Source organism: Polyodon spathula, chromosome 34, assembly GCF_017654505.1.
Source record: "Polyodon spathula isolate WHYD16114869_AA chromosome 34, ASM1765450v1, whole genome shotgun sequence".
In the NCBI taxonomy this organism is placed as follows: Eukaryota; Metazoa; Chordata; class Actinopteri; order Acipenseriformes; family Polyodontidae; genus Polyodon; species Polyodon spathula.
In genome coordinates, this window is record NC_054567.1 from 2122890 (window position 1) to 2140690 (window position 17801).

Sequence of the window (17801 nt, forward strand, 5' to 3'; positions counted from 1 at the left end):
GCGTGGAGAATTAGGATAAAGTGTCTCGGGTCCGTGTTGGAGAGACGGAAATAGAGAACCCCCCTTGGCTGGGCCTGGTTCGGCAGGTGGGGACTCAGCCAGACAGAAGGGGCAGAAAGGTGCTTGGACCTGAAAAGAAACTAGGGAGATGGGATAGCAAGGTTGTGGCCTTGGTGAGGCTAGTGCATGAGCTGCAACAGGATAGTTGTGGCCGGGGGTACCAACTAGCTGGAAAAGAACTGCCGTGGACGGCAAGTGACTTGGGCAGGAGGCCGACCCGGTCGGTCAGAGGAGTGAAACGCACTTCCCTCCCAAAAGAAGGACCCCCGGCTTCCCGCAGCACTACACCGTGAAGATAGGAAAGAGACCGCTGAGCCACACTCATAGATAAGAGAAAGTTGTAGAAGAAGAAGAGAAAATACAGGGAGAGGTTGGTATGATGGGCTATGGATTGGAGGCCATCTGCGCTGTGGAGAGGAAACCCCCCTATTGGGAGGAAACCTCTAGTGGACCTGGCGGAGAGCGTGCCCCCACTGCGGGCATACTAACAAAGGACTTTTGGGCTGCTGCAATGTCTGAAGGGGAGGATCTGATGTCCAACTCGACTGCTGAAGAGGACCAGCGCCCCTTGTTTTTTATCAGGTGCTGATTGACTCCGGCTCGTGCTGTGGGTGTGGCTGCCCCGATCCAGAAAGAATGAGAGGAGTAGAGAATTGAGGATAGACCAGTCCGCGTCAGGAGGGAGTTGCGGTGAGAGAAAAATCAATGTCTCATAATGATTGTTCTTGAGGAGTCACTAAAAAGAGGATCTGTAGGAAGACAGGAAATCCTGGAGGCGAGGTATTTGGTTAGCGCAGAACTAGGACAGAGAGAGTCAATTTTTGAGAACTGAACGTACTGACCCTTACAGAGCTGATGTGTTTTGGAAACTCTGATAAAGAGAACGTAATGTCCCCCAGGAATTTGGGTGAGGTCAGAACACCGCAATCCTAAGGCTGGGAAACTTGCGGATGTTGGCACAGAGAACTCTGAGCAGCGAAGAAATCCAAAAAAAGCAGCTAAGCATAGTGCTGCCATAACAATGTCATTGAAAGGAGTGAAGCAACTACGACAAAGAGTGGAGATGAGAAGAAGAATATCCAAAGAAATAGGCTGTCTAGAAGTGGAGGAAGGAGAGAGGCTCTTCTCCATGCCTTGGATCGTCACGCTAACCTCAGGTATGGAAAGGAGAGGGGGAGAAGGAATGGACTGAAGGCGAAACTGATATTGAATGCCTCATATGTAGTTTCTGATGGAGGAAGTAGCAAGGTTGCGAGACAGCCTGACATATAAATAAAGTCCAGCAGGTGTTGAAGATTAAAGGTGGAGTGAGAGATCCAATTCTGGGTGCAAAAGGAGGTGAAAGAGGACCAGGCAGTAGAGTAAGCTGAGCATGTAGATGGGGCTAGAGTGCGCTCCATAAAACAGCGGGCAGACTGGAGGAGACCAGAGAGAGAGGAGTTTAGATGAATATTAGCTGGTTGAATGGAAGCACCTGCTGCAGGGTTGGGATCTGCTCCTGGAACTAGGCTGTGAAACCTTGGGACCTGCAGGCGAGATAAAGCATCAGCGGCATTATTAAAGGAACCGGGGATGTGGCAGGCCTGAATAATGATGTTATTGGTCACTGAGATCCAGACCAGGCGGTGGAGAAGCTGCATGATTGATTAGCGCCATTTGTTCACTATATGAACTGTAGAGGAGTTATCACTGAAGAATACGATTGATTTTCTGGGCCATAGGTGGCTCCAGAGCAGGGAAGCGACTACAATAGGATAAAGTTCCAAAAAGGGGGAAGATTTCAATTGAGGAGACAGGGAACGAATTTCCTGGGGCCAGGGACTTCAAAACCATTGTCAGCCAAAGAATCCTCCAAATCCTGTGTGAGAGGCATCTGTAAACAGGAGCATGTCTGAAGCTGCTATGGCATCATTGTAAAACAGAGAAAGTCCATTTCAGTGGTTAAGGAGGATGGACCACATATCAATGTCTTTCCTTGCTTTGTCTGGGATGATGATGGAGGCATTGAGAGACTTTGTAGTGGTAGAAAGAGCGAGCAGACGGGATATGAAAGTGCGACCTTGCGGGGTGATGCGAATTGTATGATTGAAATGGCCCAAAGGAGAGAGAAGGTTACGCTTTGAAATGGAGCTTGAGCTCTGGAAGGAAGAAATCAGCTGACGAATCTGAGTGAGTTTCCATAGAGGAAGACAGGCATCGAACTTAACAGTGTCGAGAGTAATGCCTAAAAACTCGAGGCGGGTAGTGGGGCCGACAGTTTTCTCAGCAGAGAGGGGGATGCCCAGGGTAGTAAACAAGGATTTGAGATGTAGAATACTTTGAGCCGGAGGATGAGAAGCTGGAGATATCAGGAGAAAGTCCTCAAGTAGATGGAGCAGAGATGGGACGTGGAAAGAATTAAGCAGAATCCAGCACAATGCTTCAGAAAGAGAATCGGAGATTTTTGGGCTGCTACGGCATCCGAAAGTGAGCTGAGTGGAAAAGAAGAATGAGCCCTGCCATGAAATACCGAAAAGATAGCGGAGGGAAGGGTGGATCGGCATAGCTTTGAAGGCATCTGTAATATCCGCCTTTGAAAGCCAGGCTCCGTGACCAGCGATTTTTATGAACTTGATAGCATCTGTGAGTGTGACATAATGAAGAGAGAATTGATCCAGCGGAATTAGAGAACTGATACCGCTGGTGGATTGTCCTCTGGAAGCAGAGAGGTCTACGATTAGGTGTTTCTTTTTGGATATTTTTCTGGTGGCAATGTCAATTGGATTAATCCTAAATATTGGGAATGGCGGGGCTGGGAAAGGGCCAACCATAAAACCTTTTTCCAGCTCAGCTCTGATAAGAGAGGTGACTGCATCCAGGTCTGAAATAGCTGAATAGAGATAAAAGCAGGAAAATGAAGAAGGAATACTAGATAACCCGGTGGAGAAGCCGTAAAGGTATGACACAAATTGCTTATCAGGGTGAAGGCAGTGTGCTTCAGTTAAGGCAGGGATGTTCACAGGAGAAGAGATGGTCAGGGCTGAATGTCATCTGACACGCTTTGAAGGGCAAATGGATTTAACGTGTGCATCACCGCAAAAAGAACAAACGTGAAGGAAACAGCAGGTATTGTTATTGCAATAGCGTCACTGAAATTATTATAAATTTGACAGCCCCATGTGAATCTAATGAGGCGACTGAGCCTGTCAGTAGAAGAAGAGGTGTCTAGAGGGCCTGAGGCATGGATAGGTCAGGCAGAAGAAGTGGCCCTACTGAAACTGGAAGAGGTCCTAGGAAACCGTGATGAAAAGGTAGTTCCGGCGGTGACAGTTTTTGGACAAAGGTGAGTAGAATAACTTTCTAAAGCACATGTGTAGTCTCAATCCTCCAAAAATCCTGTGAAACAGATCTATGTCTGGTTTTGCTCAATTAACAACCACGTTGTCTGATCCCAGGACGGCAGCCGCTTTTGCAGAAAAACTCTTGTGATAGTCATAAAACATGGTACCACCATAGTGGACAGCCAGCTCAATTATGCATTCCAGATAATGATTTAACTCCTCTCGGCGGTGAGGAAAGGCACTACATAGCACTTCCCTGTAGGATGAAAATGCCAACATAAATTCCCCCATCGTTAAATTTTTAAGCAAACATGGATTGAGTGTCACTGATACATCCCCACAGCTGACTGTGCGTTGATCAATTAATCTGGAGGTGGTAATAAGAATGTAGTACTGCAGTACAGCCGAAACAGTTCCTCCCAATTGGCTCTGGTAGGAATGGGAATAGATTGCTCAAAAAACACTTTAAGCAACAGGCTATCTAACTGACTGCCTTGAGTGCCGACTGCAGGCTGTGAAAGGGAGAGCGCGCAGTAGAATCCTGAAGAAAGGGGGAGTGGGGGGAACTGACCTCTGTACTTGCCCAGGTAGGAATTCATCACTTTCCGAGGAAGAATCTAAGTTAGTCGCCATACTAGTGGGCCCTCCTGGACTCTCGGGCTTAACAGCTCTCACAGCCTTTTTTTTTTTTTTTTTTTTTTAACCAATAAATAAATAACAAACACGGATCGAAAAAACAAAGGTTTAAACAAATGAGTCGCCAAAGCTTTACAGAAACAAGCTACACAATACCATGCAAGTCTGAGAAGCATCCAAAAACAAACACAGATGGAGGGCTGAAGCAGTGCTGAGTGTATAAATAACAAAGAAAGAGATTGACAATTGAACTGACCCCCCCCCCCCCCCCCCCCCCCCCCCCCCCCCACCCACCCGGAAGTAGTTTGCGTGGCTAATTCCGCAACCACCAAGTGCTGGCAGGGAGGCTAGAGAAGCCGAATACAGCTATAAAACATGGAAGCTCCGCGAGGGAGCGCCCTCTACAGCATCCACCGAATTACACCTAAAGGTTAACATGTATGTGTGTTTGTGTTGATTATATGAATATGTGAGACTTACAAAATGATGGCAATACATATTAGGTAGGATTTACTGGTACTATTTTGTTAGCACCATGTACTTTAAGTAAATCATCCTTGCATCTTCAAGACAGTAAAAAACACAATGAGCAAGCATTTGCTGAAATTCAAAATGGTCACACGATTCAATCGTACGGCAATTTAAGAGCTGCTCTGTGTTTCCTGCTAGTTCTGCAACATTGGCAGTCTGAATCTGGCCCATTTTAACTAAGTATAATCCAAAATCGTGTTATCAGATGGTTTGGTTTCTCTGGATTAAATAGCAGTGAAACCACTGGCTTCCAATGCATATTTTTTTATGCGAATTAGGTCTTCAAGAGCCAGGCTATAAGTGACTGGAAATGCAAAAGAATGTGAGTAACTCGTGAAATGTTAAAACAATGAGAAAAGTACATGCTTTGTTGGAGGAAACCCATCTCTATTATAAGCAGAAAAGAATGTTGGTGTATAATAGCATGATGGAATGTTGAAGAGGTGCTCGCTGGGCATTTCATTAAAAAACAACAACTTTGAAAGGTATTTTTGGACAGTTTTTTCAGTCCTGGTTTTTATTAACTCTAGGTATTACACAGACATACCTGAGGGTCTGTCAAAGGCCTGGCTGTTGAACAGGTTCCAGTTGTGTTGAAAATGTACTCTGCCCCAAAACATTTATTAAAAACACCCTCAAATTGTTGAAGGCTGCTTGCATATAAATGAAAAGTAACTTATTGCACATCTGTTAACTGACATAAAATACAGCCCCTTTGGAAAAAGAGCACCTTTTTAATTCCTTTCCCCTTCCTCCCTGCCACTTAAATAAGTTATTTATGTCCTTCACCTACTCAAACTGCCTGTTTTCCCTTTCTCTGCAGTCTCCTGCTTCACACTCCTTTTTATTTGATTGATCTGTCCTATTCTTGTCTCTGGTTCTAACTATAAGCTTTCTTTTGATGACTTTCTCTTTTCTGGGACCTGAATTAGAAACAACTTAAAATAATGGAAGCCATTACAGGACTATTAAGGCCTGTTAAGGTTTATTAGAAGTCATTAGACTAAGAAGTTTCTTAAATTTTATACACAGATAATGGCTTTAGGATAACATCAGGTAGCTAATAATTTAACCTTCAGTGTTAAGCTGTGCTCCAAAATTATTCAAATGTTATAACCCCCCCCCCTTTTTTTTAAATGGAATATTGTGCATCACTTTAGAAACTGTAGGAGAATCTCTGCATGTGTTATACAGTGTTGGTGTTATATACAAGATGCACAGTATTCACATCTATTGGATCTGTCTCTGCTTCTTTCAGGTGTGAAATTGCTTTGATGTGGTGCAGACTGATGTTACTGTCTGATTTAACAAGAGGACATCAGTAATCAGCACAACATATAATATAGCACATGGTGTCTGATTACCGGACAGCCCGTATACTCTTGTATTTAATAGGGTGACATTCAAAGGGTGTGAGATATACAACGCACCTTTACTCACTGTTGCCTTTGAGACCTATTGTGCTTATTCCACATATGAAGTGTGCTACTGAAGAATGCAATTCTACTAATAAATGCAATCCTGCAGGGATCTTATAACAGTATAACACTGTTCTCTCACTTTGGAAGAAGAAGCAAATCATGCAGGGTATGAAATTAATATCCAGAATCGTATTAAGGAAATCAAGAATTAGAATACTGCACATCACAAATGTTCAACACAGTTAAATATGACCAGCCAGAACAAGAAACAGCTATAGTCATTAAATATCCACACGAATATTACACCAAGTTTATTTTGCCAAGTGCTCCCTTACAGAAATATTACCATTGGATTACAGATAAAATATCAGTATATTAGCCTAAAGAAGCATAATTTGATCACAGCATTTATAATGAATTCTGAACAAAAACTGAATTCCTGCTAGGGTAGCAAACTGGTGCCATGCTACTGCATTGGTCACCACAGACGGGGAGTCAAAATATTACAATGGTACGTGTATTACTTCATCAATCCCTAACAATGCCATACCCTGTACCACTGAACAGTCAGTATGTGGATGATTTTGAAATAGCACAGTATCCTATGCATCATGCAGATAAACAACTTCATACATGGCTTGCTGAGCTCCACAATGCCTCTCTCTTGATTAAGAGGCGAAGGCTATTGTGACAGAGTGCGAATGGATCCTAGTCAACAATCTCCCTCCTGATCTGTGAGGGCACTGTTTAACAGGAACAGATTGCCTCGTACTGGTTGGTCTGGCAGTTCATTCCAGGGTCAGTCAGAAGCCAGCCAGCCAGCCAGGAAGGGGGTGGAATCACAATGCCCGACATCATCACTCTAAAGCGGTACGCTATGTGTCAGTCATGGATTGTTGGAGGAGGCGTGACTGAACTAGCTATCGCAGGGGCGTGACTAAGGGTATAATTGGGGATGTGACGATGTAATCTGTTCCTTTGATGTGGTTACGAAACTGACCAAGAAAGGAACTGGACTGTGTAAAAGTATTGTGAGTGTTAAGTGTTCTGTTTGTCTGTAGAATCTAACTGTCTGTTTGTCAGTACTAGATGGCTAACACGAGCCGGGAAGCTGACGCTACAAGCCAGCATCAAGCCCGGACTACACGTACACCACTTGTCACTGAATACCTTGCACTGCACCTGCACGCAGAGCACTGTAGAAGTGGCCGTGTCTGTGTTGCGTGTTGTTAGTGATTATTATTTCGGGACTGAACCCCGTGGTTTAAAGCTGTCAATACACATTGATGTGTACAGCCAGCATTTATTATTTAACAGTCTAAGCAGACAGAAGAGAAATAAAATAATTGTTTTGAACTGCTAACTTTGTGTTTGTCATTATTAAAGCACCTGCATTACCTGCACACCTGAGCACTGCAGCCCACACGTTCACAGCTAGATTACTTTGTGTTTGCAGCATGGAAACGCTGAAGTGGTATGAAGTCCAGATACATTTTATTGTATTTGTGATTGTTGGTTCAGTTTCTCATGGCTCTGTAAGAATTCTCTGCTTATCCATACAGATCTTTTTTTTTTTTTTTTTTTTTTTTTTTTTTACCAGTCAAGTATTCATGCAAAACTATGGAGCAGCTGAGCACTGATTATAACCTTTGTTGTTTCTATAAAGCTGCGTAAATCTATTTTTAAAGTAAATTAACTTCTATCATAAAAAGCAGGCATGCCAGTTCTGTCTTACCTACATTTAGTTTTTGGTTTCACCTGTGGTTGTAATCACATTGTAATACTCTGTGAGGTTTCTGAATTCACTTGCTATCTGATTCTGAGGGAATATCTCATCTATCACCGGTGGGTAGGAAAATTCTGGTTGTGGGTTCTGTAGACCTGGATTCAAATTAATATGCATTTCTTAATTTTTCTCCTATTTTCCAAATGACCTAACCATGATCTACAAATGAAAAAATATGCACGCCTACTGCAGTGTGACGTGTGATTAACATGCCTTAGCAATGAGGAAGAAGAGCAGGAAGTATAACAGGAATGGAACAGCAATGTGACGTGACAGTGATTAACATGCCTTAGCAATGACGCAGAAGAGCAGGAAGTTCAACAGGAATGAAACAGTAGTGTAACGTTAAATGTGCGTGAATTAGGGATGGGTCGGTATACCGGTTTTTTGGTTCACCGCGGTTTAGGTACATTACGGTATTAATAACGTTTATTTTATTCTAAAATTCGACTACAAACACTTTTCTTCTAAATCAAGCGATGGTATTTGCAGGCTTAGCAAAGTGTCTGAGGAAGAGCCTTTTGTGAACTGATACTGTAATTTGATAATGGTTTTGAAGGAAACGGTCAGCGACACGGAATACACGTTTCAATTGCTGTGTTCTGTTAGTCAGAGCTTGCTGCGCCGGCTGCTCTTGGCTGCTGTCTTTCTGACCCCACATGCAGCTTTTAGAGAAACGCCTTCTTCAAACCTTTTCAAGTGATATAATATTTGTCTGGATTATCAACAGTCAGTTTAATGTAATAGATAAACATTAACTTTATTGTAAAATTATACATCACTTATCACAGATTTAGTACATTATGTTTTTTTTTTTTTTTTTTTTTTTAAATTGATTTATTTAATATAGCGTGGACATGGCTGTTCACGGCTTCATTGGATAATGATAAAATGTCGTTCGCCTCCGCTAACAGCAGTAGTTTTAGTGGTTATTTGCATTACGTTTAGCAGGTCACTCGTGATCTTTGGTTCACAGCCGCAGCCCGCCTCCCGCAGTAACATTTCAAAGCTGCGCTGGGCTCTGCAGAATCTGTACAGGTTTCTGTGGGTGTTGAGTGACGTGTCCAGCGCATCGCCGCGATTCTGTGCAGCGCTGTGCAGAACTGCGGAAACCTGCGCTATAAGAACACGACCAATGTCATGAACAAAACTAGCACAGACCCGCGACTGCAGCAGGACAGCCTTCTTATTATCAACGTAGTTTTGTTTAAAATAGTTGTAACAGTATTCCAATTTTATTAGGCAAGTGAAGAATTATTTTTTTTACAAACTCCACATGTGTAAGTATCATTGGACGATTATTGTGCAATGGCGTAAATGTAAATCCAATAACACGTTTCAGTATTAAAATAAAATAATAACCTGTACGTGTATATGTTTGTGTTTTAAGAAAAATACCAGTCATTTCCCAATTATATTTGCCATCAGCTAAACATTTATTTATTTGTTTATTTATTTAATTTTATAGGTTAACATGTTTTAACAAACTACAGCACCAAGTAATTGTGAGCAAGTAATAGATCTTAATACTGTTGTAGTATAACACTGAGAGTGTACAACTTTAGTTTTATATATATATATATATATATATATATATATATATATATATATATATATATATATATATATATATATGTTTATTCTGATTGTATTCTGATTGTCTTTATAAAAAAGCGTACCAAGTTATTTGGCACAGTAAAATACTAAATACCAAATGTTTAAATCATTCCATGAAAGAAAGTGTGTTTTGTTGGTTTTATTTTTGTGAATTGCAGTAATTTAAATGATTTACATTAGTCTTTCTTCGTTTGAGCCTTTACATGATAACTTGCATGATGTGTATACCGCGATGTTAAGGTTACCACGGTATTTTTTTAACTGTTATTATACCATAGTTATTTCCTGTTCTGTTGTGTGAGTTATGAATGAATCATGCTGTGCAGAGTTGGCACATTACGTAGGACTCAAATGTGTTTTTAATGTTACGAGAGGCATCCCTTCTGTAAAACTGGCGTAGAGAGGTAGATCTAAAGTATACCCATCTCCAGTGGAGATAAAGTGAATTAGCTTCCATCCGGCTTCCATCAATCAAAATGCTTTAAAACTCTGTATAATAATATTTACTAAGAACATCTCAGTGAATCCCCTTTGATCACAATAAGAACACCGGGAGGTCTCATAGTATAAGGTTGCCAAGTGCCGTGAGCTCCCATTATACTTATCTTCCAGCCCATGCGCTAATACAATGACATCATATAGCAATGACAGCTTAAAGGTCTTCATCATTAATTACAAAATGATGCTCTCTCTCACGTCGAAGCAAGCCAAAACAATGTCATTAAATGAAACTGTTTACTATATTTCTCCACATTATTTGTTTAAAATGTTTTTTTCTGGTTTATTCCTTCTTTACAAGTCTGACTCGGGTCAAGGTTAATGCTTTTGGAAGACTTTCTGAAGGCTTAATTAAAAATAAAATACCATTTATTATAAGCGCACATTTCCAAGACAGTCGGTACATGATCTGTTAGTTTTAGACAAAGGACTGCTTTGGGGTGTGTGGAAGGCATAGTGTCATACCGGTCCACAGTATGGCCAGGGCAGGGGGGGGGGGGGGTGGGGGGGTTGGGTTGGGGGCTTGGTACCACTGTGACCTTGTGTACACCTTCTGTTCAAATCCGAAGATGTAACGAATATTTAACGTTATGCTAATATAAAGACACTTCTGTATCTCTGCAGTCCCAACCAGCTCTTCGTAGTACCTCAAGGCACTGACAGACTGAAGACCACGACCTCTGATGGTCATTTCTTGTAAGTACGTTTCTATATTATACTACTCTTTACTGTATGGCACCTTTCAACATGGCTTAAAAGGGAGGAAAAGTGTGTGCCACTCTCAGAACAAGCTTTGTTTAAAGGGAATAGGAAGAGCACTGGTATGTAATAAACTCTTTGCACCACATAGCATTTAAACTTATTTTCAGCTACAGTGAATTTATGAGGCTAATGAATTTCCTGGAAACTACAGCTAAGCTATGCACAGGCCACGTTGTGCATGTCCCAATCGTAGAAGCTGTTCTCAAGACACATCTAAACAAATGTATGAAACACACCTTTTTATTGGAAGATTCTGAAAACAATTCCACCGGGGTACTATTTTTATTAGCAGTATCGACAGTACTGGTACTATAGAAAATATTGTTATATAAATATCTTTAATGATTTTGAATCAAAGTGTGACCAACTCTATATGTTAAGTTATGTGCAACATGGATTTGAAAAACCTATAACATGTAAAAGAAGATAAAGAGCCCAGTACATTGCCAGGGTGCTGTACATTCAGTAGAACATCACTCTGAGAAAACGGTGCCATTAGTAGCTGCTGAAGTTCAAAAGCATTTTTGTTTTCAATTTCCCCAAAGCAAGACTGGGAAACACTAAGATTCAAACAATACATATAGTGTGGCTGCTGTTAACTATTAGCCTATCACCCTGAAAGGCCGTACAGCAGTCTCAGTAACAGTATACTTGTATTTTTATTGAGCTAATGTGTCGTCTAGTCACCACCTACCGGCTGCTCTGAGCTGCAGTATCAATCACTGAATGTGAAACTAGAATCTACATCGAAGATACACACAGAATCCCATAGTTATATAACAAATATGCAACCATTAATCTGAAAGTTGATAGATTTTTGTTTTTCATCAAATGTGTTTGCTTTCCTATAACTTACCCGGATAGACCAGCCCATTATTGCATTAAGTGGCAAAATCTAAACATTTACATAATGCTTCAATGAAGAATAAAACAATTACTGTACTCCAAAAGGAAAGCAATGTTTATTTGAATGTATTTTAGGTTCAGAAAGCAATACAGAAGAACCCTAGTTGTGCTTTGTTTTTGAAGCATGTTAGCAGAAAATGCCTTAAACAAAATGAACCAAACTAAATGTGTGTGTGCGTGTCTGTGTGTGTGCATGTGTGCGCGTGTGTCTCTGTTTGTGTGTGTGTGCGTGTGTCTGTGTGTGTGCGTGTGTCAGAGGGAGGTCTGTAGGACCTGTGCTCATTGCCCTATATATTAAACCTTCACTTTAATACATTGTGTTCAATACAACAGAACCCACACAGCCACAGACTGCGAGTGGCTAACCACAGACAGACAGACAGAAAAGAAGCAACCAGGTCCCTTCCAGAGTCTCTTCATGGGCTAGGCCCTCTGGCTGCAGGGTGAGTGTGTGAGCTGGATCACTGCTAATTTACTCTACTAATATACCACTAATCTGCTGCTCCCTTTGAACACTTTCAAAGTTACATAACAATAGGCTTAAAGTGTGTGTTTTGAATTAGAAAATATTTTTTTTGGTGGTTGGTCAAGAATGGCAAGAATGCGTGGAGCGGGCCAGGTCTCAGCAGCCTAACTGATGTTCACAGGGAAAAAAGAAGATGTTTTAATAATCAGAATAAATGAAACGTTAGGATCCAATACACACTGATGCTGGTATAATATTGCGTCTTTGTGTTGGCTGCAGGCTATCCATCTGTAACAGGGCGCTTGTGTTTGCTTTACTCCCCTGACTCGTTTCTAAACTGCACATTGTTCACACATGAAAGTGTCAGATAATCACACGTGTCTTGTATAACGGTAAATAATAATGGAAGCACTGAAAAAATTAAGAACCAAGCTGGAAAAAAATTGCATTATGTAGTGTAAATAATGTAGTCTTTATAATGCACTGCTGTGATGGGGAACTCCCCGTCTATATGAATATGTTTGGAACTGGCAGGGAGGGTGTTAAATTTCTCCCTGCCAGGAAAACATGTGAGAATGTGGCTGGAGCTCTAATTGAATAATTAGTAATTATTGATTAATTGGGCTCCAGCCACAGAGGATAAAAGCCAGGGGAGAGGCCCTGGCTGGCAGGTATTTTTTTTTTTTTTTTTTTTTTTTTTTGGGGAGTTTGCTTTGTGTTGGAGAGTTTTGTGTTTTAAAAGAAAAGACTGTCTTGTTTAAAAAAAGGCTTGGAACCTGACCATTTACTTTGTAAGTTCATTTATTATTATTATTCTGTTTGAATCTCTTTTCTGTTGGCCCTTGTGCCTATTTATTTGATTATTTTGTTTAATAAAGAACTTTATTTTTGCCTTTACTCTGTCTCTGAGCCGCAGCCCTCTGTCATCCTGCCACACTTGGTGTGAGAAGTGGGATAGCGCAACCTAGAGGCTCAGAGCAGTATTTTTTTATTTATTTATTTTTTTGGAATTTTGGAGTTGAGCAGAGGTCAGAATGGGCAAAAGGCAGAAGCAGCAGCAGCAGCGGCAGCAGCAGCCGCCATCACCGACCCAAGCCCTGTGGGAGGACCCAGCGAACTTGTTCCCGTGGTGCACCTGGTGCAGGAAGGAAGATCACCGGTGGAGGTCCTGTCCGGATGGGCCATTTGCTGACTGGTGTGGGCGTTGTGAGGAGGACGGCCATGACTGGGCAGGATTCCCTCACAACCCGGACCAGGAGCAACTACCAACCCTGTCCTCGGTAGCCACCCCACCAGCACCGCCTTCACCACCATCACAGGAGATCTGGGAGTGGTTGGTGCACCCCGGAGCAGAGAGGGGGAGCCGCCGCCGCCGTCGCCGAGAGAGGGGGAGCCGCCGTCGCCGAGAGAGGGGGAGCCGCCATCGCCGAGAGAGGGGGAGCCGCCGTCGCCGAGAGAGGGGGAGCCGCCGTCGCCGAGAGAGGGGGAGCTGCCGCCGCCGCCGTCGCCGAGAGAGGGGGAGCCGCCGTCGCCGAGAGAGGGGGGGCCACCGCCGCCGTCGCCGAGAGAGGGGGAGCCGCCGTCGCCGAGAGAGGGGGAGCTGCCGCTGCCGTCGCCGAGAGAGGGAGGAGCCGGAAAGTCCACAGCCCGAGAGGGAGGAGCCCGAACGTCCACAGCCCGAACGTCCACAGCCCGAACATCCACAGCCCGAGGGGAAGGAGCCCGAGCGGGAGGAGTCGGTGTGTCCACAGCCCAAGAAGGGGAAGCCCGCAGGCCCAGGGCTGAAGGGACCAGCAGGGAAAGAATACAGGCTGTTCCCACCACCATCAACAAAGGAGGATTACCTGCTGGTCTCGCCTCCACCCTCAGGGGAAGACTACCCGTCGCTCCCACCTCCACCAGCAGGGGAAGAGCGCCTGCTGGTGCCACCTCCACCAGCAGGGGAAGAGCTCCTGCTGGTGCCACCTCCACCAGCAGGGGAAGAGTGTCTGCTGGTGCTTCTACCACCAGGAGAAGAACAGCCGGAGCTGTGTCTCTCTCCACCGCCAGTAGAGGGAGAACAGCGGGCACTGCCTCTCCCTCCACCTCCAGCAGAGGGGGAACAGCGGGCGCTGTCTCTCCCTCCACCACCAGCAGAGGGAGAACAGCTGGAGCTGTCTCTTCCTCCACCTTCAGCAGAGGGGCAACAGCCGGAGCTGCCTCTCCCTCCACCACCAGCAGAGGGAGAACAGCTGGAGCTGTCTCTCCCTCCACCACCAGCAGAGGGGGAACAGCGGGCACTGCCTCTCCCTCCACCTCCAGCAGAGGGGGAACAGCAGGCGCTGTCTCTTCCTCCACCTTCAGCAGAGGGGCAACAGCCGGAGCTGTCTCTCCCTCCACCACCAGCAGAGGGGGAACAGCGAGCGCTGTCTCTCCCTCCACCACCAGCAGAGGGGGAACAGCGGGCGCTGTCTCTCCCTCCACCACCAGCAGAGGGGGAACAGCGGGTGCTGTCTCTTCCTCCACAGCCAGCAGAAGACTCTGGAGGACTCTCCCAGCCTCTGTACCGGCTGCTGAGGGGAGCGCGGAGACAAGCTTCCCGGCGGCTAATAGGCACAGCACCGCCCAAGAATGCCTGCACAGCACCGCCCAAGGATGCTCCGACCACTTCACTCGGGGATGCTTGTGCACCATCGCCTGGGGAGGCCAACTGCTCCGCATCGCCTGGGGAGGCCAACTGCTCCGCATCACCTGGGGTTGCCTGCCATCTTATTTGTTTAAAAAAGGCTTGGAACCTGACCATTTACTTTGTAAGTTCACTTATTAGAATCTCTTTTCTGTTGGCCCTTGTGCCTATTTATTTGATTATTTCGTTTAATAAAGAACTTTATTTTTGCCTTTACTCTGTCTCTGAGCCTCAGCCCTCTGTCATCCTGCCACAACTGCTCACAGTCATACCCTAATAAACAGTACAGAGGAAGCAACTTTCAATGACTTGTCTTCTGATTTTATTTTGTACACTTCCCTTTTGTTCTGTGTTAAGGTGCTTTGACCTGAATTCAGGAGCTGCTGTTGAGTTCCAGCTGCCTGACATCCTGCCATAGGCATATATAGGGCTACTGATTTTCCACGATTGCGGAATCACGGACAGAATCGTAGAATTTGGCATTGAGAATGGAATTGGAATTCTGCACCTTTTTTAAAAAAAAAAAAAAAAAAAAAAAAACTGTCCAAACAGTTTTTACCGCTGTTATTCTCCTATAAAAAATAATGAATTGCTTTGAAAACTACACTACCCAGAAGCCCAGTAAAGACACGTGTATAAAACGTTTTTGTATGTTTATTTGGATGATTGGATAACGAGAGAACAGGTGATTTTTTTGGAGTGTCTGTCTGCTGCGACGCTGCCTGTGTCCTAGTTGAGTCAAGTTGTTTATAAAAAGCCACAATCTGTTTTGTAAGCGTTCTATTATGTAGATTAATTTTGTAGTTGTGTATGCAGAGAAGTGAAAATTACCTGAAAAAAAGATCGGCAAACCCCCCCGATTACAAAAACTTAATTTAATGTACAGTATGTATTAATTTATTTAGTTATCGTAAATCGGTTACTCAATCACCCGCTCAACACAAGGAAACAGCATGGTGGTTTAGTTTTATAAATTATTATTTCTAATTTATCATTAACTCCTTAATAATACTACGCACTCAGTGATTACTAGGTTTTTTTTTTTTTTTCTCGCTTTGTTATAACACGTCTCTCTCTACTCTAGCTACTGTGGTAAGAACAGGCACTGGTGAAAGTTGATTCACCAATGAGTGGACCAATAAATATTTATTTTACCAACTGTACCGAACGCAAAGCCAGTGTGTTTATTGTGCAGTGAATGTGTGTCAGTGGTTAAGGAATACAATATGAAAAGACATTCTGAAACCAAACAAGGAGCTTTTGGAAATACATATCCAGAGGGCTCAGCAGATAGAAGCTCAAAACTAGAAGCGCTGATCTCTTCTTAACAGTTATACTGTTGATATGTCACATACATTTTAAAATGTTTGTAATGATGCTCCGTTAAATTCTCACACTGTTCTATTATAAAGTACTATTCACATGGTAACATGTGTAAGTCTTGTTCAATATATGAACATTGAGTTATATCATATTTATTATTGCTTAAAAATGGGCAGAGCAAAATACTCTGGCCCGCCGACTCCTAACTTTTTTCCAATCTGGCCCCCTTAAAAAAAAAAAAAAAAAAAAACTGCTCAAACTAAGGCATCTCTCTCTGTCCAGGGTATACGAGAAACACATGCACGCAGTTTTACAGCAGGTACAGCACAAACCAGTCTGCGGTGTTGCAGATTAAACTACAGCTGGGAGAGGGAAGTGCCATGAACATTGCAGCTAATTTGTACAATTTTCATACAATTACGTTTTTATAATAATGCCCCTTGTTTTCGACTAGTCTGTAAAAATGTTATTTATGTTCAGATTACGTTGTTAATTATTAATACATTTGTAAAAATAGAAAAAACGGATTTGGTCATTTTGAAACAGAATTTTTGTGTGTTAATGTTGGTGTATAGTCACTGGTACACGGGCTATAAACAGGTCTGTGTTTCACGTGTGTTTAAAATGTATATTTGTATTTAGGCACGAGGATTGCACATCACTTCACGTGCAAGTAAAATGTAATAATATGTGAGCACGGGGAATTGCACTTTATTAATTCATGTGCAGTTGTACAGCGACTCCAGTTGAGTGATTGTTTAGCAATCGAGTCTCGGTACAGCTGCATAAAAGCTGCATCTTTTCACCCACTTGGGGTTGTGTGTTCGGTGAGTGGAGAATGGGATTGGAGATGGAGGTAACAATAATAATAATAACAGTTCAAATATCAGCTCACTGTGTTTGTCTGTGTAGTCCGTTTTGTTTGTCTCTTTAGTTTGGCAAAAGTGCCGTGTCCTGTGTGTTTGTTACAACCTTTTTATTTACTGTTCTGTTCACTCATTAAATGCTGAGCGAAACCAATCGCTCAGCTCCACCCAACTCCACCTCTCTGTTGTTTATTTCCTGGCTCCTGTTTCTGGTCTGATGTCACTCACTACAGCCGTCTTACTGACAGTCATCCTTGTTTTTTATTTAAAAATAAACGTTCGGGACTATTTTCTTAGAACGTCTTTACTCAGCGGAAAGGTACCCGACGAATCAGTACAAGTTCAAGGTAAATTTATGTTTTAAGGTGTTTTTTTTAAAGAAAACAATGGTAAAATCATGTTCTGATAGAGATAGTGCCCTCTCGATCATGGCTCTACCATGTGATAGTTGACCTTGACTTTCATTAGCTCCCTTGCCTTCAACTCGGGACGCATAACTCCTGTCGCAGTCAACTATCACACGTAGAGCCATCATCAACGGGCACTATCGCTTAAATAAAACATATGAGAAATCATTAATCAGATCACATTAAAGTAATGCAAAGCACAATAATAATTTGCTTCTGATGTTTGGAAACCCCTTCGTAGGGCCGCCTTGTCGTATTGTTTACAAGAGCGTATGCTTTTTATATTCAGCATTGAACAGTCCTTTGAAAGTAAGCACTATATGTGCATTCGTTACTTTACAGTAATTTGGTGTGTGTGCAAATCTGTTTATTGCAATCTCTGTAGAGGGCCTGCTCACTGTATGATTGTATTCCTTTACAGTAATTTGGTGCATGTGGGAATCTGTTTATTGCAGTCTCTGTAGAGGGCCTGCTCACTGTATGGTTGTATTCCTTTACAGTAATTTGGTGCATGTGGGAGTCTGTTGATTGCAGTCT

General features: G+C 43.0%; 1 protein-coding gene and 1 long non-coding RNA gene across 4 annotated transcripts in view; one reads left to right on the top strand and one right to left on the bottom strand.

The window, feature by feature from the left end:
- LOC121303624 (astrotactin-2-like) overlaps positions 1-17801 on the bottom strand; it is a 728767-nt gene that overhangs the window by 121409 nt on the left and 589557 nt on the right. The gene's annotated exons all lie outside the window — the stretch shown is intronic.
- The window catches only part of LOC121303626, a 76238-nt gene that overhangs the window by 26078 nt on the left and 32359 nt on the right, over positions 1-17801 (top strand). For both annotated transcript variants that reach the window (XR_005947821.1, XR_005947820.1), the window contains 2 exons: positions 10494-10565; positions 11871-11980. This is a non-coding gene — a long non-coding RNA (uncharacterized LOC121303626). The remainder of the gene's footprint in view (positions 1-10493; positions 10566-11870; positions 11981-17801) is intronic.